Source organism: Lycorma delicatula, chromosome 2, assembly GCF_047948215.1.
Source record: "Lycorma delicatula isolate Av1 chromosome 2, ASM4794821v1, whole genome shotgun sequence".
Taxonomy (NCBI): Eukaryota; Metazoa; Arthropoda; class Insecta; order Hemiptera; family Fulgoridae; genus Lycorma; species Lycorma delicatula.
This window is the reverse complement of record NC_134456.1, coordinates 223104406-223127520: the sequence shown is the minus strand read 5'-3', so window position 1 is coordinate 223127520 and position 23115 is coordinate 223104406. Positions and strand designations below refer to the sequence as shown.

Below are 23115 nucleotides of genomic sequence, written 5' to 3'. Positions count from 1 at the left end.
GTTTTTCTGTTGCGTATTTTCAAAAATATTCAGACTGAACATTGTTAGTAGATTTTTTCATGAAAAAAAACTTTACAAAACGCGCACAGCATCTATTATCGTGAAACTCAAAACCAAGTTTTGGGGTTAATGATCCAAGGTATCATTAACAAATCAAAAAACATAGAATCGTTTCTTACAGAAAATTTACCGTTCTTACCTTTCAAACATTTTCAAAATTATTCAAAGTTAATATTTGCATACTTCCCTTTATAATTTAGCAAAAGCTCTTGCCCGCAAATTTTTCAAACGATAGACGAAATCACCAGAAAATATTTATAAATATTACGTAATATTAATTCTAATTCACCGTTAAGGAACAGCGCATATCTCATTAACAAGTTAAATTCATAACTCAAAAGAAGCACTGTATATTATAAAAAAAAAGTAAAATAATATATCGGTCGGAACAAATTAAATGTAACTTTATTAAATAATAAATCGTTAGAAAATGAATTATTCATCGCAGAATAATTAATTTTATTTGAATGGCTACGGTAGTAAACATCTATCTCTGCAATTTTAAAACTTTAATTACGTTTTTAATTAATTTATTATAACAAAAATGATCTTCTGAATAAGCAAAAATCTTGCAAAGTACTTAACGGGAGGGATAAAGAAATAAACAATCGGAAAAGGTTTTTTTAATTAATCTCGATAATTAATATAAAAAATTGTTACGATAAAAAAATCGGTTTACCTTTCAAAACAAAATTACCCGGTTCCTGATGCCTGTTCTACGGGACAAATGCTGACAACAATAAAAAATAAAAACTCTTTTAATGTCAAAGTAACGCAGGTGAATGTGAAGAATTATAAATAAAATACAAAGCAAATTAAATTTAAAAACTAAATACTAAGGGAATAAAATGTTAATTCTTTTTTTTTGTTTCATCGTCACAGAAAGCAACAATAAAATATAAAGAACAAAGATAATGAATGATATGTACATTCATTCATAATAATTTTAATTTTCCTTACTTCACGTAAACTACATGTAAAATTTAATTCGTATATCCAAGTCACGGGAAAAATAAAAAAAAGATATTAAAAAATTACGTTTTTTTTTGTTTGTTGTACGAGTTCATCGATATGAAATGACGAACCGCGTAGTCGTTACTAAACTCAAATGTGTAATAGTTGTGTGTGTAAGCATTTTTCAACGCAAACTCAAATAACCAACCCTACATAAAAGAGATTCGATTAAAATAAAATTAAAAAATAAATAAATAGTTTCTGGATCGATTACATTACGGTAATCAAACCAGAAATCTGTAGTATTCGGTTTGACATCGGATGAAATAAAAATGCAACAGAAAAAAAGAAAGAAAATCTTGTGAAAAATCCTAGGACCAATAAAAATAGGCGAAAACGAATACAAATTCAAATACAAATCTTTACAGATATAATAAAAGTCAGAAAATTTCAAATACCATCGGAAAAAGAAGAGCTAAATTTTTCGGCCATCTAATGAGAATGCGTGATAACAGGCTCACAAGACAAATCTTCAACCACATTTACAAAAAAAAGAACGAGAATTAATGGACCTTAGTATTAAAAAAAAAAACGTAAAAGTAATGAAAATATCTGAAGAGAAAGTACAAAAGTGAGCGGAAGGTTGTTTGCCCCTGTCTCAACACAACTGTCGGCTGGCTTAGGCGGGTCAGGCGAGCCGGGTTTGTTGTATTAAACCCGTCGGGTCGGTCTAGCGGGGAAGGCGTCTTCCCAAATCAGCCGATTTGGAAGTCGAGAGTTCCGGCGTTCAAGTCCTAGTAAAGTCGGTTATTTTTACACGGATTTGAATACTAGATCGCGGATACCGGTGTTCTTTGGCGGTCGGGTTTCAATTAACCGCACATCTCAGGAACGGTCGAACTGAGACTGTACAACACTACGCTTCATTTACACTCGTACATATCGTCCTCTGAAGTATTATATGAACTGTGATTACCGGAGGCTAAACAGGAAAAAGAAAGGGTTTGTTGTACTAACTGACCGGATGACGTCATCCGGTCAGTTAACACAACACATTCGTATATAAAATGCAAACACAACAGACTAGTACAATACAATGACTAGTGCGCTGCAGTTAGGACGGGCAATTTATCGGTTCACGTATCGTTCAAGATAGAAATAACAACGTTCAGAAAACTAGTACGTGGTTTCAAGGGTTTCTAAAAGAAGGATAAAAAAGCAATCGACAACGCCCGGTCAGAAAATAGAAGATAAAAATAAAACGAAAGAATGAAGAACTGTTGGTAGATCGGGAAAGAAAACGTTCAAAAAGAAAGAAAAATAAATGCAGATCGTTGCTTCACATTAGTCGGCCAAACTCGGAAAAAATCCACAATTTTTGAAGAATAAATATAGATTCTGTTTAAAGGATTCAGCTGATTTGGAAGCCGAGAGTTACAGCGTTCAAGTCCTAGTAAAGCCAGATATTTTTACATGGATTTGAATGCTAGATCGTGGATACCGGTGTTCTTTGGTGGTTGGGTTTCAATTAGCCACACATCTCAGGATTGGTCGAACTGAGAATGTACAAGACCACACTTCATTTACACTCATACATATCATCCTCACTCATCCTCTGAAGTATTATCTAAAAACGGTAGTTACCGGAGGCTAAACAGGAAAAAAAAAAAAAAAAAAAAAAGATTCTGTTTAAAACTGTTTTTACATATTTCAGTACGACCATGCTATAATGCGGTTTAAAATAAGGGGGATACGGTTAAAACACACGTAAAAGGATATGTCCTTCAAAAAGAATTCTATCAGATGTGAAAACATTTTTTACGTTTTAGTAAATATGTAGAAACGCATTTTAACTGCGTACAGAAATTTAGTAATAAACCGAACAGAACAAATAAATACGCTAGTTTTTTCAGCTCTGTGAAATTATATGTAACTATTTATAAAAAATATGAACTCCAGCAAACAAAACTAACTTCCTTACCTTTTCAGATAACCGTCGTAAATCTAATTATTAAATTATATTCATCTAGATGCGTTAATGTAGTAATGCGTTCCGATAAAGTAATCCTGTATATTTATTTTTGGTATTATGAATTCATATCGGTTACTTAATTTCTGTATTTTCAGTTAGTCTGTGAGAGCGCTAAAAAGGCCGTTCAATTACCGTAGTTTATCGTTTTGAAAAAAAAAGCGATGTAATACAGTACTCGGTACAAAATTTTTATTCTTCTACGTTTTATTTTATCCTATAATATTCTCATTTTTAACTGTAACGTCTGTAATATTTTATAACCGAATCGGCATCGTTTTCTTCTCGTTAATCGCTTATCCTTTGAAGTAACGCGGTTAGCCTGTAACCCGAGTATAAAAGTTGTCCGCGGATGACCGCGTTATGGCAGAACCGTAATGTATATGGAAACAAAGGCAAATATATTTACATACAGCGTGTACTTTGATTTAAAGACGAAAGAAAAAATCTGATGTGGACACAGTACGACTTCCTTGTACGCCTATTAAATTACATATACATATATTTTTAAAATGAAAAGTAAATAAAATTTTATTTCATTAATAAATTCTGATATTTTTTCGTACTTTTTTTAATGTTGTTGTATTATTATTTATTATAACAATTTTTTTATAATCAAAGGTCAATAATTGTTAATACATCAATATAATTAAATTTAAAAAAAGTTAAAAACACGAGAAACGTAAAAAAAAGCTGTACTTGAATTTATTAAAAAATAAAATTTAGGTAAAGTAATGTAAAATTATGCGGAATATTAGGGAAACTTCTTATAAAAAACTTTTAACTTGAAGTAAAAATACATTTACCGGAAAAATAAAATAGACGGATTTTTACTATATCGATAACGTAGACTAGAATAAAATGTTCAGCATTTTAAAAAAATTAGGGTTCAAATACAGAGATAGAAGAACAATTGCTAACATGTACAGGAACGAAACAGCAACAATAACAATTGAAGAACATAAGAAAGAAGCCCTAATAAGAAAGGGAGTCCGACAAGGATGTTCCCTATCTCCGTTACTTTTTAATCTTTACATGGAACCAGCCGTTAATGATGTTAAAGAACAATTTAGATTCGGAGTAACAGTACAAGGTGAAAAGATAAAGATGCTACGATTTGCTGATGATATAGTAATTCTAGCCGAGAGTAAAAAGGATTTAGAAGAAACAATGAACGGCATAGATGAAGTCCTACGCAAAAACTATCGCATGAAAATAAACAAGAACAAAACAAAAGTAATGAAATGTAGTAGAAATAACAAAGATGGACCGCTGAATGTGAAAATAGGAGAAGAAAAGATTATGGAGGTAGAAGAATTTTGTTATTTGGGAAGTAAAATTACTAAAGATGGACGAAGCAGGAGCGATATAAAATGCCGAATAGCACAAGCTAAACGAGCCTTCAGTAAGAAATATAATTTGTTTACATCAAAAATTAATTTAAACGTCAAGAAAAGATTTTTGAAAGTGTATGTTTGGAGTGTCGCTTTATATGGAAGTGAAACTTGGACGATCGGAGTATCTGAGAAGAAAAGATTAGAAGCTTTTGAAATGTGGTGCTATAGGAGAATGTTAAAAATCAGATGGGTGGATAAAGTGACAAATGAAGAGGTATTGCGGCAAATAGATGAAGAAAGTAGCATTTGGAAAAATATAGTTAAAAGAAGAGACAGAATTATAGGCCACATACTAAGGTATCCTGGAATAGTCGCTTTAATATTGGAAGGACAGGTAGAAGGGAAAAATTGTGTAGGCAGGCCACGTTTGGAGTATGTAAAACAAATTGTTGGGGATGTAGGATGTAGAGGGTATACTGAAATGAAACGACTAGCACTAGATAGGGAATCTTGGAGAGCTGCATCAAACCAGTCAAATGACTGAAGACAAAAAAAAAAAAAAAAATTACTATATTATGCCAGGAGGAAATTAGTGCGTTTGGGTTGTACGCGGAAGATCAGCAAAGAAATATTGAACGGTATGCTACCGTTAACACTAAACTTCGTCCTATTAAGTATACTCTTATCATCGTGGAGCTCGACATGCAGGAATAACCTGCACGTCTAGAGGAGATTACGATTTGCAGTTTGCGTAAAGGGCAAAACAATATAGGCTCATCTCATGACTCAGACCGAGGAACCCGTTTGTATTCACTACGACCGCCAACTAACTTTACATCAGATCCTTGTGGATTGTGTCTGTTACGCGTATCCCGTCGGAAGTTTTAACCAGGGGCTAACTCTCAAAATATGTTAGGAAACGGTGAGATGACGTTATCGAATTTTCTTTGTATTTTTTTTTTTGCTCCGTTCCTTTGCATTCAAATTTTTGATTTTTACTATAGTATGTTTAAGCTATTTACACCGTTTACTTTGCTTTTAGAATACGGGATAGGCGTTTACATCGGTCTAATTAACCGTCCGGAAGAAAAAAAAACGAATGCAAAATGTTGCTTCGTGTGGTTCTCGGTCGTCCAAACTAAAAAAAAAAAACATTATTATGCAGAGATATAGTCTCAGAGAAAATAGTCGCAAATTAAAAAAAAAAAAAAAAAGTTAAAATAAAGCCTTCAAAAAAGGAAATCATTAACATTTAATACTATCATCACACATACACAGCACCCCTGAATTACACAAACTGCTTCAGTTGCACGATATTTACGTAACAAAAACCGGACGTAATTTTAAAGAAGTATACAATGAACATTTAAAACCATTCCGTAGCGGTGTAGGATCAGCATTTAACAATCGCCTCGTAAACAGGCAAATCATAAATTGACAAACACTCGAAGAATCCGCGACGTTTTACGTATGAACAAAATTGACCTTATGTCAATACAGTCGAACATTGCGTAATACATTTATATTAAAAAAATACACAAAAATATAGCAAATGAACAGACATTATTCAAATTTAATATATTCTTTGAACGTGGTATTTATAAATGCTTGTATTTCTATCTTAAAAAAAAAGACAAAAAAAACACTATCAACAAACAATAACATCAGTTGACACTAAAGTGAGAAAGAGCGGCATCAATCGTTGAAGATGTATCCGTCGGGTTGGTCTAGCGACCCATAGGGTTGGTCTAGTGATTAACGCGTCTTCCCAAATCAGCTGATTAGGAAAGTCGAAAGTTACAGCGTTCAAGTCCTAGTAAAGCCAGTTATTTTTACACGGATTTGAATACTCGATCGTGGATATCGGTGTTCTTTGGCGGTTGGGTTTCAATTAACCACTCATCTCAGGAACGGTCAAACTGAGAATGTACAAGACTACACTTCATTTACACTCCTCATACATATCATCCTCATTCATCCTCTGAAGAATTATCTAAACGGTAGTTACCGGAGGCTAAACAGGAAAAAAAAAGAAGGGTTGGTCTAGCGGTGAAACGCGTCTTCGCAAATCAGCCGATTTAGAAGTTCCAGCGTTCAAGTCCTAGTAAAGGCGGTTAATTTTACACGGATTTGAATACTAGATCGTGGATATCGGTGTTCTTTGGCGGTTGGGTTTCAATTAATCACTCATCTCAGAAACGGTCGAACTGAGAATGTACAAGACTACACTTCATTTACACTCATACATATCATCCTCATTCATCCTCTGAAGAATTATCTAAACGGTAGTTACCGGAGGCTAAACAGGAAAAAAAAGAAGGGTTGGTCTAACGGTGAAACGCGTCTTCGCAAATCAGCCGATTTAGAAGTTCCAGAGTTCAAGTCCTAGTAAAGGCGGTTAATTTTACACGGATTTGAACACTAGGTCGTAGATACCGGTGTTCTTTGGCGGTTTGGTTTCAATTAACCGCAGATCTCGGAAACGGTCGTCCTGAGACTGTACGAGACTACACTTCACTTACACTCTTACATATCATCCTCTGAAGTAATACCTGACGGTGATTCTCAGAGGCTAAACAGGAAAAAGGAAGTCGTTGAAGATCACCGAAAAAGAGTGATTAATGGGTTTTAAACGTTATATTTAATGAATTTCAAGTTTGTCGTTAAAAATGAATAGTTTTCCACAGTAATAATTATTAATATTTTCACGATGACCGGCTTATTGATTTTAAATTGCTTTATTTTTGTGAAACCAATTGTAAATAAATTCTTCGTACGCTTTATTTGTATATCCTGGTATAAACATTATATTTTGGCTGTATAACAAGCACATAGGTAGCTCGCATAACAGTTTGTGTAGAATTACTTTTGTCTTTCACTCTACCAAATCTCATTTACATCGTTGTTTAAATCTTTTGCGAGTCTTGTTAGTTTCTGAAATTCAAACCCCGTTGAGTATCGTGATATATTGCAGTTTCTTATAGAAGATTTAAAAAAAAAATAAACAGAAAGATCAAATGCCGATCAGTCGAATAGATTTTCCTTTCTTGTGTTAGATATTTTATATTTTATTACATGAATTTAGTATTATTAATATGATATTGTTTATTATTTATTAAGAAATATGTTGTTTTTTTTTTAAATAACATTTCAGTTTAAAAAAAATAAAATAAAATTTAATTTTGTAAAAAAAAATTCCTATAAAGTTATGAAAGTTAATTAAAACACGATAACTAAATTAAAAAAAAAAATAATGATAATAAAGTTTATTATTTCACGTCTAAAAAGAAAAAAAATGTTTAGAATGAGAAGTCGGTATGCAAAAAATCCCGCTTATACCGGGTGTTAAATAAAGTTGTGTGCTGTAGATTAGCGGTAAGTCACCCTATTCTCATTTAATTATATTTAGTTCTGGGTATTTAATTATAATTTAGACGTAAAAAAAATACAGAATTATTAGATTAAATTATATGCGGTCGGTTTTGAAGCTTGTTTTTTGTAAAACGGTAAATATTTACTTTAAAAAAACGAATAGAAACTAAAAAATTAAATATTATCTGCTTATTATAAAATTGGCTTAAAGGGATTTCTTTTTAGCGAAAAGAATAGAAATTTAATTCACCGTTATATAATACACTATTATTCTCGTTTTTGTTTTCATTTTTCATTTTTTTAAATAATTTCTAAAGGTATATTCAATATTAAAAGAAAGAAATTATCTTATATTTAAGTTTTTAAAAAAATAAATGCCTTACATTTCATTTTAATTTTTGCTTAGTTATGCTTAGTTCCAACCGGATCATATGTGGTTCCTCGTCTTTGTCAAGAAAGATATTTAGTTGGACCTAAACCTATATTCTTACATTTATAATGTAAATGTTTTAGGTTGTACTTACATTTCTGGCCCCGCTTTCTTTTACCTGTTTAGCCTCCGGTAACTACCGTTTAGGTAATTCTTCAGAGGATGAATGAGGATGATATGTATGAGTGTAAGTGAAGAGTAGTCTTGTACATTCTCAGTTCGACCGTTCCTGAGATGTGTGGTTAATTGAAACCCAACCACCAAAGAACACCGGTATCCACGATCTATTATTCAAGTCCGTGTAAAAATAACTGGCTTTACTAGGACTTGAACGCTGTAACTCTCGACCAAATCAGCTGATTTGGGAAGACGCGTTAACCACTAGACCAACCCGGTGGGTTAATCAATACTAACTAATACTCACTTGTCAAACTAACGGAGTATTCATCACCCTTCGCTCGCAATGACCACAGTATTGTTTTCGATTCGAATTAAAATTTGTAATTTTGCTTGTTTTATTACTCCCTTTCTCTTTAGCCGATGTTTCTCATTTTATTATTAATACTATTATTATTAGTGTAATATTGTTTATTATTTGTTAAGAAATATGTTTTTTTTTTTTTTAAATAACATTTCTCAGTTTTATAAAATTAAATAAAACGTAATTTTGTAAAAGAAAAATTCCTATAAAGATATAAAACTTAACCGTAACACGTTAAGTAATTAAATTAACAAAAAAAAAGAAGAAATTATTATTTGACGTAATTAAAAAAAAAATTAGAGTGAGAAGTCGGTACGGTATGGACAGTACGTAGTATTGAAGTTTTATTAAGTAATCCTTAAAAAAGCACAATATCCTTTTTCATAAAAAAAAAATTGACGAATACACATCCACTTTTACAGAAGAGGAAGCAAGTCCGTGGAAGCCGGGTATTTATTGTTATTTCCTTATAAAGGAAATTATTTCAATATTCCTGTTATAAATTAAAGGGGAAATTATCAATGAAACAAGATAAATTCATTAGCTTTTTGGATAATAAAAGCTATTAAAATAAAAAAAATAGTAAAAAAAAAATTACATAACGTAATTCCGAAAATAATCTGAAATGCAGTTGGAAATGCGAGTTTATCGAATAGCGTTCTTTTAGATAACCTTCCTTATTTTTTACCTTACTTATAAAAAAAAGTTACGTTTTAAACGGCTGATTCCTCTAATACGATCTTCTCTAAATAAAATGAACGGTGTTAATGAGAAAATACCAAGGTCACGGTAAAACTCGAACCGTAGGTCATTGATATATGAACATAGCTTCAAAAGCGAGTTAATATCTCATCGTTAAATTTTATTGTTATCGATGTTACGTTTTTATTACGTAAAACTAATTTTTAATTAATCTTCTTTTATTGTAATTTTATAAATCGCTATCGATTAAAATCAAACGACATTTAAGCTAATTTAAATACAAAATTAGTTTGATTATGCTTTTTAGTTTCTGCTAGAAAGGGAGATTATTATTATTATTCAGATTCATTTATAGAGCGATTAAATTTAAAAAAAAAGTTTTTTTCCAAAAGTTTCTACTGTTGTGTGTATGTAATTACGTTAAGATTTAAGAATACGGAAAAGACAAAGATCGGTATCAAATCAACGAATATCTCATTATATTTTGCGCGTATATTATCTTAGTTTATATATTTATGCTTCACGTGGTTAATATTTTTTACTTATCAGCTGTAAATTTACAACAAAGCAGTTCGTATTACGTTGAAACACCGCAACTTATTAACTCGATTCACGTTTTTACTTCGAACAAACTTGTGACGATAAAATTTGATAGTGCTAGTAAAAATTGAAAATGTTGGACAAGAATTAAATAATAACGTATGGTTTCAGTAAGATGAGGTACCACCTCATTATTATCTACGGGCACAGAGAATTTTAAATGAACAATCGTCAAATCTCTGAATAGGTCGTAGAGGAGCCATAGAATGGCCTTTCAGGTCCTTTTGGGAGGTACTCTTTGGGGGGTCCTTTTTACTTTTTTTGGGGGTACCTGTTTTTCTTTTACCTGTTTAGTTTCCGGAACCGTCGTAAAGTATTACATCAGAGGATGAATGAGGATGATACGTATGAATGTAAATGAGGTGTAGTCTTGTACAGTCTCAAGTCGACCGTTCCTGAGATGTGTAGTCGATTGAAACCCAACCGCCAAAGAACACCGGTATCCACGATCTACAATTCAAATCCCTATAAAAGTAATCCTGCCTTTACTAGGATTTGAACATTAGAACTCTCGACTTATAATCTGATTTGCGATGACGAGTTAACCCCTAGACCGGCCCGGTGGGCTAAAACATAATGTTTAAAAAAAAAACCTGCAGATATTGACGAATTGAAAAGAACAATAATTGACGAATCTGTTCGTGTACCGCCAGACATGATACAACAAGTTACAAACGGATATTACTTCAGGTTATCACACTGTCAAACTGCAGAGGTTGAATATTTACTGTAGAACTAGCAGACCCGGCTATGCTTCGCTGTTGGTGGATTTGAGTATAAATATTTACAGATTAAATGAACACGATTGAAAGTTTGATAAAACATTAAAAAACTGAACATTACAACGGAATTCACAAAATTTAACCTTTTAATTAATATTTTTCCCCCTTTTCACCTTTTCCCCCTTTCTCCATTTCCCATGTTTCCCCTCCAAATTTTTTCCCTGCGACGAATACGAGCCAAATCGGACCATAAATATAATTTTTCTAAATGTCTCGACCCAAGCGCTACTTAGCGGGTCCAAACTAATTCAGAAATCTTCACGGGCGTGCGCACAACTCATCAAAGTTTCATCGCAATCGGATGAATGGTGTAGGAACGCATACGAGACGAACAGCACAAAACAAACAAACAAACATTCATTTTTACACACACACACACACACACACACACACATATATATATATATATATATATATATATATATATATATATAAAAGATTGTATGCTTTCAAATTTTTTTCATTAGTAATTTACGATCCTAAAAACATTTATTTAAAGTTTTTAAATAAATATTGTTATATTTAAAGTAAGTAATATCAGTTGACATAGTCCTTTAACTTGTGTTATTAATAAGTTATTGTTTATTATTATCAATTTTATAGCGTTGTTTAAAATTCGTTATTGTATCCATTATGAATGTGAAATGCAAAAAAATGATTCTAGTACAGTCAATTTGTATTTTTATTTGAAAATCCTTACCTACCGATTGATGTTTTTTTCCATATGTTAGGGGTGATGAGGGAAGCTTAACTCCAGATTTTTAAGACCCCCCATAGATTTTTGAAAAACTCATAAAGTTTTTGAAATGCGTTTTTCTCTGAATCTATGCATTTTAGAGAAAAGTTTTACAAACAAAAAAAATAGAGGACATTCTCCTCTACAATTAATGTCTTTGAAGTTATGCCGTATAATTTGAAATTGAAATACTAGGTGGCGCTGAATTTGTAAAAAAACGTGTTTTTTCGATTTATTCACCGGAAAAATTGTTTTTCGTCTGTATTGCATTTGGAAAAGTTGTTAATCTCAAAAAAAACAGACGACTTTTATTTAAACAATTTTCTTGTACGACAACCGTTTTGGAGCTGTAGCTTGTGAAAGTGTGAAAATGTTATGAATTGGCCACGCGTTCGAAACCGGTCTAGTCGTTTACAACATTTTTTACAACTTCAGCGCCACCTAGTATTTCAATTTCAAATTATACGTCATAACTTTAAGGCATTAATTGTAGAGGAGAATGTCCTCTACGTTTTTTGTTTGAAAAACTTTTCTCTAAAATGCATAGATTCAGAGAAAAACGCATTTCAAAATTTTTTGAGTATTTCGAGTTTTTCAAAACTCTAAGTTTTGAAGCTTCTCTCATCACCCCTAACGCACGGATAAAAGATCAATCGGTAGGTAAGGATTTTCAAATACAGCCTATTTTGATGACAAATTGCCTGTACTATTCATGCTGTGCGTTTTACCTTGTTTTATTGTTTACACAATTCTGTCATTGCAACTTTGAATGCTTATAACTAATTCTGTAACGAAGGCATTAACAGAGAATTTTAACCCGAAATCATTAATCATATACTATTTAAAAAGTTTGATCCGATATGGCGGATCCAAGATTACAGACAAAAATTAAAAACCCACCGTAATGCAGATTTTATTTAACTATGTAGAAAACCGTTTCTTTCTGCCTCCAAATACCTGTCAGATATACAGTATAAAGCCGTTTCCGTATTTAAAATATCACCCGGTATACTCATTAATGTAATTAATTGAATAAATGTTTATTGGAAATTTTATGAAACGTTAAAATGATCGCACGGTCCCATTATAATGCGGACTGCTGTTTTACGTAAATAATAAACCCGCGCTATTTTTAATTTTCGGAGTGCATTTAAAATAATAATAATGAAGGCAGTATGCTGAAACTGAAAAAAAAGTATTTTACAGAGAGATGTTATGGAAATGAGAAAGGTGAAACTAGGGTAAGTGCGGGTGCAATTAAGAAACAAGAGGGTGAGTATATGCGGTGCGATTCTGTGCAAAAATATCTCTGTGTTTCTGTGTCTGTACGCCTTAAACATGAATTCTGTTTCCGTATTGGACTTCTTTAATAAAAAAAAAAAAAAAAACCGGAAAGTTCAAATATAATATGAAATTTCTACTTTTCATCTAGTCTTTTTTTTCTTCATTGTAAAGTGTTAGAGACTCATTATCTTAATTATTTATTTTTAATCATTTATTTTAATAGAAATGCTTTGAAAACATCGCCTCATTTTTTAAACACGAAAAGTTAACTGCACGCGTGCTTTTATCAAACTCACCTGAAATTTAACTACTGGATTACCTTTAAAGAAAAGGTTAAAACTCTGTCTTATTTTAATAACAAATTTCCTCGATTAGTATTATAATGTTAAACTGTTCTAATTCGTGTATTTTAAAATAAATTGACAGAAAGAACAGATATGATGTTATCAACTCTTAGGTAAGTTCTACGTAAAACATAACCTTTGTTTTAAATTTATTATTAGCGTTTATAAAATAAGAAGTTCAAAAAACCGTGTAGTATCTATTTAGTCGATTCTAGTCGAAAGTGGAAATTTAAATTACAAATAACTTAATTAATCTATTCTCTTCCATCTCCAACTAACTTTTAAGTTTTTTGATTACGCCTGTCTCCTATTACATCTATAATTTTTAATCTTTTCCATCTCTTTTCTTCGAATCTTCTACCGCTGTTTTAATTAATCCTTTCTCCTCTCATTATACATTCCAGCTAGTTAGTTTTCCTATTCTAAATCGTTCTGATTAAGCTTCGATTCATCGCTATTTCTTTAATTATCTTCATGTCAAAATTTCAAATACCTTCTTTTTTAGCGTCAATGTTTCACATCTGTATAGAAGTACACTCTCAACGTAATGGTATGCAGTACTTTCTCAAGTCGAACTCAATCTTAACTATATAATACCATTGTTTTTCTACCGATTGTTTCCGTAACTATAGCTATACTAGTTTTTATTTCATTTAACGTTTTGATTTTTCAGATAAGATCAAACCTTAGTATCTATACTATTCTACTTATTTATATCAGACGTTATTAGCTTCTACCCTTCTACCTTTATTAATTATTATTTTTAGCCTTCTACCTTTATTAATTCTGGTTTTTTTTCAATATTCATTTTCATTCCAAATTCCGTCTTAAAGTTTTCTAATTTTGAAATCGACCGTTGAACATCCTAGAAAAAGAAATTGCTAGCGGTAGTAATTTTAGTTTTAACATCAATTAGCTAGATCCGCGAAGAGGCTTATATTTTTTATCGTGTGGTTTTACGGTTGTCAAAAGAGAAATATATATTGCTTTTTGAAGCATTCTTTGTTATACAAATAAATAAAACACTTAGGGTGTTATGAATTAAGAGAATAAAATATTCGATTGCAAAAATATCCTACTTTATATTTCAAGATTTTTATTAACTTATTACTACTTAATCACCTTTTTTTTTTAAATTAAGTCTCAAGGATTACCGTTAGGTATTGCTTTAGAGGATGAGATGAAATGACAATTTTGTAGCGTGTGAAAATACCATGCCTGACCGGGATTCGAACCCGGCACCTCACCTCTCCTTTAAAACTTACAAGTAGAGTAAAACAAACCAGCAATTGCGATTCCTCCGGAGTAGGGGTCGCATTGCTCCCTCCTTATAGTTAGTGCCCCGTTGTGACGTATTCCTGCTAGCCTATTAAGCGTTAGCACCGAAAGGACTTCAGTAGACGGTCTGAAGGGGAACTGCGTCGGGAGGACAGGCTTCATAAGCCTAGCCTTCCGCGGTCGGCCCATAAAATGGGTTCGATAACGCTGGTTCAACAACGGATTGGAATGCAACTAAATCCGTCTTAAAATCACTAAAAGAATAAACAAAACTTAAACATTAGACCCGCTATTTAAAATTAACCCTTTTAAAAAAAACAACCCCGATTAGAATGATCCAGCAGCAAGGGACTCTGTCCAGGTTCTGCGATAAAGTAGGGAGTAATAAACTCCCGCCAACTTTGCATTCCATTCCACCCGGCACCTCCAGATGAGAGGCCGATAGAGATGTTACCGTTCGCGTCATTCAGGCCGGTATTACTTAATCGCTTATCAGAGGTTAAAAAAATTATTCTTATTATGATAAGAGAAAGTTTTATTTTTGAAATTAAGTCGAATCGTTTGAAATTTATTTCAAGAAACATATGTTCTGGTCGCATCGATTTCAGGGATAAAAACAAACACGCCTCAACACGTTACTTTTCTCCTGGGATAGTAAGGTAATAAAATCAATTCCTTTACCAAAACCGTTGTTAAGAACATGCCATTATAACGATACCCGGGTTAAATAATATACGTTGAAGTCGGCACACTTTTCTCTTGATTTAATAAACGGATCGTCTTTAACACGACCCTTGTCAATCCGACCCCTCGTTCTGATATCATAGTATATAGGGGTAACGTCGATGTTGCAAGTACCTAGCTTTAATCTGAAACCTGTTATTACGACCTTTCGAGTGCGTCACACCTTAGGGGTCGGTTAGATGGATATTCCATTAAACTTAGCGTTGCGGAAAACCTCATTATATAGCTCTTACCTGACCTCTTAATTATCTTCTTAAATAAAACTGAAGTCTATCGTATAAAATTATTTTTAATAATTTTACATAAATAAATTTACGTAACGGTGGAAACTTTTATTGTGACCGGACGCTAAGTCGATATAACTTTTTTTAAACATACGACTAACACTGTTGTACATTTTTACATTTTACATAACGACTTACGATGAATGAGGTTTGGTTTTTTTATTTTAAGAATAGTATAGAAGTTTTTTGAGTTCCTGAAGATGCATTTGGTATTCGAAAGTACTTGAATACATATAAAAAAGTTGTCGGTAAGTGGATTTTATAAATTATTATTATTAAACTTATTTTTAAACAAACCTCGTTAATTATTAAGTACAAAGGTAAACAGGTAAATTAAAAAAAAATTAAGATTGAATTTCCTTAATAAGGTATTTACAACACATAAAAAGCAATAGGTATAAAAAATATTATACCTAATAATTTTATTTCTAGTCACTTTTTATATTTTTTTAATTAAGACGTGCAATCTAAGGAGGTCTTTTCTGTTGAGTGCCTCGCACCCAACGTTTTTCTTATTTATCGCGGATTTATATAATAAATAACGCATAAAAAAGAGTGCGAGGCGTATAACAGAAAATACCCGTTTAACTAAACGACGTAATTGTCTGTTTCCCGTAGAACTAAAATCAAAACTGTTTTTCATAGCTATTTCAATCGTTTCATAAAAATAATTTTTACTTATTCGAGTTTTTTATTTTTAGTCGCATTTCTCTTAAGCCTAATGGACTAAATCCGTAATATTTACAAATTGGAAGTTTTGAAAACCGATAAAATCAGCATTTGTAACAAGTTGAGTAAGAAGTAGATTGTAAAAGAATGGAAAAATTCTTTTTTTTTTTAATTCTATTATTTTAGAAAAAGAATATACACATAAACCAGGACGTTGTAAATTTAAATCAGGGGTTTTCAAACTCATTTTAAATTTACGGAATTAGTTTATACATTTAAATAAAGCAAACAATTAACAAAGTAATTAGTAATAAAACTGTTGTGGTGATTTGTTAATGGTACTATTTATTTCTGACCTCCTCTATGAATCATGAGACCTTGCCGATGGTGAGGGGGACTTGAGTGCTCAGTAATACAGAGTAGCTGAACCGATGCAACCGTATCGGAAAGGTATCTGTTGAGAGCCAGGCTAAGAAATGGTTTCTGAAAGAGGGCAGCAGCTCGTTCAGTAGTTGTTAAGAGCGTAGGTCAGGAGGACTTAAACGGCCATATCAACGTCACAGCAATGAAAAACTGCAGCCGTTTTTTTCCAAGAAAATGTAACTCCCTGGATTTTCATGTAACAAAGATGAAGGCACCTTCCTCCGTAAAATATTCCGGAGATTAATTAGTCCCCCGTTCGAATCTCCGGGTGGGGACTACTAAGAAAGGGGTCAACAGAAAATAAAAAAATAACATTCTACGAGTCGGAGCGTGGAATTTTAGAAGTCTGAAAAAGGTTGGTAGGTTAGAAAATTTAAAGACTGAAATGGATAGATTAAATGTAGATGTAGTAGGAATTAGCGAGGTTCGATGAGAAAAGGAGAACGACTCTTGGTCAGGTGATTTTAGAATAATTAACTCGGCTTCAAATAAAGGACAAGCAGGAGTAGGTTTCGTAATGAACAAGAAGATAGGGAAGAGAGTAAAGAATTTCTTAATGCGTAATGTTAGAATCATCGTAATAAGGATAAAATCAAAACCAAAGCGGACAACGATTGTTAACGTCTATATGCCTACAAGTGCCCGTGATGATGATGAGGGAGATTGTGTATACGAAGAAATTGACGAAGCAATTAAACACGTAAAAGGGGATGAAAATTTAATAATAGTTGGAGATTGGAATGCGAGCATTGAAATAGGCAAGGAAGGAAATATTGTAGGTGAATATTGTAGTTGGGCAAAAGGAATGAAAGAGGGAACCGACTTTAAGAGTTTTGCACGAAGTATAATTTAGTAACTGCCAACACCCAGTTTAAAAATAATAATAGATGAATATACACATGAAAAAAGCCAAATGATACGACAAGATATCAGCTAGATTATATCATGGTTATGCAAAAGATTTAGAAGTCAACTCGTCAACTGCAAAGCTTATCCTGGAGCAGACGTTGATAGCGAATATAATTTGTTTGATAATGAAATGTAGATTTGGTTTTAAAAACCTGAAGAAAAGGTGTCAGATGAATCGGTGGAATTTAGAGAAGCTTGAGGAAGAGAAAGTAAAGAAGATTTTTGAGGAGGACATCGCAAGAGGTCTAAGTAAAAAAAACATAAGGTAGAAAATATAGAAGAAGAATGGAAGAGTGTTAAAAAGGAAATTCTTAAATCAGCAGAAGCGAACTTAGCAGGAACAAAGAGAACTGGAAGTAACCTTGGATATCAGAGAATACACTGCAGCTGATGGGTGAACGTAGGAAATATAAGAATGCTATTGATGAAGAAAGTAAAAGGAACTGTCGACGATTAAGAAATACTATAAACAGGAAGTGCAAACTATCGAAAGAAGAGTGAATTAAAGAAAAGTGTTCAGAAGTGGAAAGAGAAATGATTATTGGTAAAATAGATGGAGCATACAGGAAAGTCGAGGAAAGTTTTGTGGCACATAAATTAAAATCTAATAATTTACTAAACAAAGATGGTACACCGATTTATAATACAGAGCCAATTAGAAAATAAAGGGGAAAATACTTAGGAGTAAAAAAGAAAGGATGTTTAATTTAGGATAGTGTTTTCACATATTTCACTTATTACCGTTTCATATACGCTTTTATTTACAATTTTTATTGTTATTAACATTAATTTTATTATCTGGAGCATAGTTTACGATGGCATTGTTAGAATTGAAATGTCGAAGCAAAGGTTTTTTATCGCATATGTGGATGATGTTGTTGCCGTCATTACAGCAAGGGACGTAGAGAGATAGCAATTGAAGATCACCCAAGTCATCAAGAATAAAAAATGCCTGAAGGAGCGCGGGCTGAGCCTAGCATCAGAAAAAAAGAGATCGAAGAAGAAGAAAAGATAGTTCAAGTACTTGGGAGTAACACTGGATCGCAAGTTAACATACTAGGACCAGATATAGAAGCAGCCGATAGGATGAACAGACTCAGTATTAACGCGGAGGCTCTAGCCCAGAAAAAGAAGAGTCCTCATGCTAATGGCTTACGCTCTATTATACTTTATGAAGCAGAAATTTGGGAAACCGCGCCAAACATTAAAAAATACTGGCAACGGATTGCTAGCGTACGGAGGACAGCTGCAATCCGAATTACATGCGCGTATAGGACTGGGTCGGAGAATGTTGTTCTAGTAATAGGAAACGTAATCCCTACAGATCTTTTGACCAAGGAGAAAAAACTAATATACGATAGGAGGGCGCGCAGTGTAAGTAGGGAATTCACAATGAAGGGCTGCAACTAATGATGGATGAATGGAAAAACAGGTAAACGAACGATAAAACCAACGGGAATAAATGGATAATGGATAAATGGACCGATCGAACGCGCGGGGAAGTTAATTATTATTTGGCCCGATTCTCGGCAGCTCTTGGGGTGTATGGGAAATACCTTAGGTAAAAGGACAAATTCCGACCGGATGAGGTGTTCAGGGGAAGAAGATGATACAGAAATACGTTTTTAGATGTCGCGAGTGGAAAGGTGAAAGGAATGACCTACAGGACGTTCTAGGGAACATGGAACATAGAAAAGGCAGTTACTTTTACACGGTTTTGAATACTAGATCGTGAATACCGGTGTTCTTTGGCGGTTGGATTGCAACTAACTGCACGTGTCAGGAACGGTCGACCTGAGATTGTAAAAGACTACACTTCATTTACATTCATACATATCATCCTCTGAAGTAATACCTTACCTTGTTTCCGGAGGCTAAGCAGAAAAAGAGAGGGAACGTGGAACCGAGGGGGCATCGTAAAAATGATGATGGAGAGCGAGGAGAAATTGGATTTAGTAGTGAACTACGTTCAACAAATAATAAGGAAGAAGAAAGGAAAACGGGATGCAATGGACCACAGTAGGAGAAACCAAACAGGACACCGCTAGAGGATAATTAAGGAAGTTTTGTGGAAACAGATAGAATAAATCCCCTGAGAGTAGGCGGAGTTTTAGTGGATATGCTGACCGAGCTGGAGGGTCCCACACATCGGGGGAAAGCCAGTCCACTGGTGGTGCGTAAAGCATTTCCTCCAAAATAATGAATTATTGTGAACTTTATTTATAATTTTATTTCAAAATATGTGTGTAATTTGTGACCTTAAAAATTTTACCACGATTTTCCTTGATCATCCAGGAAAATGCTAAAACAATTTTTTTTTGTCATGGAGTAGTATACCTCATTCCTGATGCAATTTGTGTATTTATATTACTTAATGATCAGAACAGAATATTTATTTTACGTTTTATTTTTGATCGATAACATTATAAAAGAATATTTTAATAATTCATCTATTTTGGTAAATTTATTTTGTCTTTATTGAAATAAATGTGGTGTATTTAAGATTAATGTTCTATAATTTTTTTATTACATTTTATTATCTCAATAACAACGTTAACTAATTAAATTTAAGCGCTATTTAAAATGTTCGATTAATATAAAAGCTACGATTACTTTTTTTTATTTATAGTAATTTCATTTTTTTACACGGCAGATACAAACATCGTCGTTTAAATTGCAATTTCATTTATTACGCTTCTCGATATCTTATTCAGAAAAACTACAGGCTTACACAAAGTTTTATAACCGGATTAACTATTCATCACAAGTCATCTTCTTACCGGTTTGAAGTATGCGTTGCGTAAGGTCGTCGAAAAACATCGTTCTATTTCCCGTGGGACGAAAAAACAGAGCTCTTATTCCTGTTTTTAAATCAAATATTTCACGTTCACATACGAACTAATTTTTTTTTTTTGGTAACAACAACAATTTCCTTTTTGGACTGAAAAAAGACAATATTCTACGTCTGGTTATTGTAAATGAAAAAATATTTTAAAGTAAAAGAAAAAGAAAAAAATATTCTGATTTTATTTTAAATAACCGCGTAAAAAAGTATAAATTAAAAAAAAATCTTGCGCAGTTCTGCCCAAGAAGACTTTTCTTTTTTTATTCTGTTTCCTTTTGAAAAAGTATCGACTCATTCCAATCAAAATTTTTACAAAGGAAACAAATTATGAAATATGTAAACGATCGAGAAGCAAATTAAAATAAAATAAAACTATACAAACAATATAGATAATAATAAAAGCTTTAATACTCTGTAACGATAAAATCAATAATTAGTTCATTTCGATGCTCTCACAATTTCGCAATCAGATATGCAATAATTTTCAGAGTACTACGCTACGTAATTTCAATTAACCAGTAAATCCTACACGCAAGCATTAAGTTTCAACTCTCTGCATAAGCGCGTATGAAAATTACATCGCTACACAGTTAAAATATTCCTTATATAAAAAACACGTACCCGTGTACATCGTGACCCTCAGAAATTAGGTAGTGCGACCGGAATACGCCGAAAAATATTGTTAACAATAGATACCGAAGATAAAGGAACGTTAAAATTCCAATTTTCATCATAATAACGAACCGCGCTTCTAACTCGCCGCGCTCAAATTTTTTCGCCCTTAAATCGAGCGTAACTGAAGAATGACTCGATCAATCTTCATCAAATTTTCACACCGACAACTTCAGAGACGTTCTATAGCGTATCTAAATTTCAATGAAATTGATATTCGTTCGTATATTACTGTACTATCTTCGAAAAGCCGGGTAAAATGTATTTAGAATCATTTTTCAAAAAAAAAAAAATTTGACAACACAGTTGTAGGACTTTCCCGGATCGCGGCTAAGCCGCGATCCGGAAAAGTTCTACAACTGTCGATTGTTTCTGATATACGGCTTACACATAACTTAATCTAAAATATTTATAATTTTTTTTTTACAGGCACCAAACAGCAACAGTAATAATTGAAGAACATAAGAGAGAAGCCGTAATAAGAAAGGGAGTCCAACAAGGATGTTCCCTATCTCCGTTACTTTTTAATATTTACATAACTAGCAGTTAATGATGTTAAAGAACAATTTAGATTCGGAGTAACAGTACAAGGTGAAAAGATAAAGATGCTACGATTTGCCGATGATAAAGTAATTCTAGCCGAGAGTAAAAAGGATTTAGAAGAAACAATGAACGGCATAGATGAAGTTCTACGCAAGAACTATCGCGTGAAAATAAACAAGAACAAAACAAAAGTAATGAAATGTAGTAGAAATAACAAAGATGGACCGCTGAATGTGAAAACAGGAGGAGAAAAGATTACGGAGGTAAAAGAATTTTGTTATTTGGGAAGTAGAATTACTAAAGATGGACGAAGCAGGAGCGATATAAAATGCCGAATATCACAGGCTAAACGAGCCTTCAGTAAGAAATATAATTTGTTTGCATCAAAAATTAATTTAAATGTCAGGAAAAGATTTTTGAAAGTATATGTTTGGAGTGTCGCTTTATATGGAAGTGAAACTTGGACGATCGGAGTATCTGAGAAGAAAAGATTAGAAGCTTTTGAAATGCGGCGATATAGGAGAATGTTAAAAATCAGACGGGTGATAAAGTGACAAATGAAGAGGTATTGCGGCAAATAAATGAAGAAAGAAGCGTTTGGAAAAATATAGTTAAAAGAAGAGACAGACTTATAGGCCACATACTAAGGCATCCTGGAATAGTCGCTTTAATATTGGAAGGACAGGTAGAAGGAAAAAATTGTGTAGGCAGGCCACGTTTGGAATATGTAAAACAAATTGTTAGGGATGTAGGATGTAGAGGGTATACTGAAATGAAACGACTAGCACTAGATAGGGAATCTTGGAGAGCTGCATCAAACCAGTCAAATGACTGAAGACAAAAAAAAAAAATTTAATTCAATGATTTTAACAAACCGCGCACGCATACCGTATTCAATTCGCGCGGGTGTGGCGCTACTAGCGGCAACGGTTGGCGCTGACTAAGCTACTGTAATCTCACAACTTACGCTTGTACGGTCGCTGACTGGTGTAGCCGCGAGGCTTAATGTACGAGATACCGAGTCATCCGGGCGATCGAGTTCGAAACCTAACCGGTCCAAGTGACCCTTTTACACTTTAAAAATTCATTTATTTAATTCTACCGCTCGCCTGTGACGTCACAACATAGCAGTAGTTAAAGTAATTTTTTTGGAGTGGGGAATGCGATTTTGCAAATTTTTCTTTCTTGAAAGTATTATTGTTTAATCGTTAACAAATGCGCTTAAGAAAAATATGATGTTATTCGAGATACTGAGGGTAAACTTTCTCTACATCCTCATTCCCTTGATCTTTTAAGTTGAAAATTGAAGTCCGGTTCAAGTTTGGTCAAAATCAGTCCGGTAGTTCTGGAGATATAAGGTTATTAAGAGGCCGACACCGAACACACACAAACACACATACACACACACACACACACACACACACACACACACACACACACACACACACACACACACACACACACACACACACGCACGCACACACACACACACACACACACACACACACACACACACACACACACACACACACACACACACACACACACACACACACACACACACACACACACACACATACGAACATTAACATCCGGAAAAATTTCCATCCGGTTTTTGGTTTTTTGGATTCCTTAGA

The 23115-nt window shown here is 33.1% G+C and overlaps 1 protein-coding gene across 2 annotated transcripts in view; it reads right to left on the bottom strand.

Moving 5' to 3' along the window:
* Positions 1–23115, bottom strand: part of Sytalpha (Synaptotagmin alpha) — a 760002-nt gene that overhangs the window by 99256 nt on the left and 637631 nt on the right. The gene's annotated exons all lie outside the window — the stretch shown is intronic.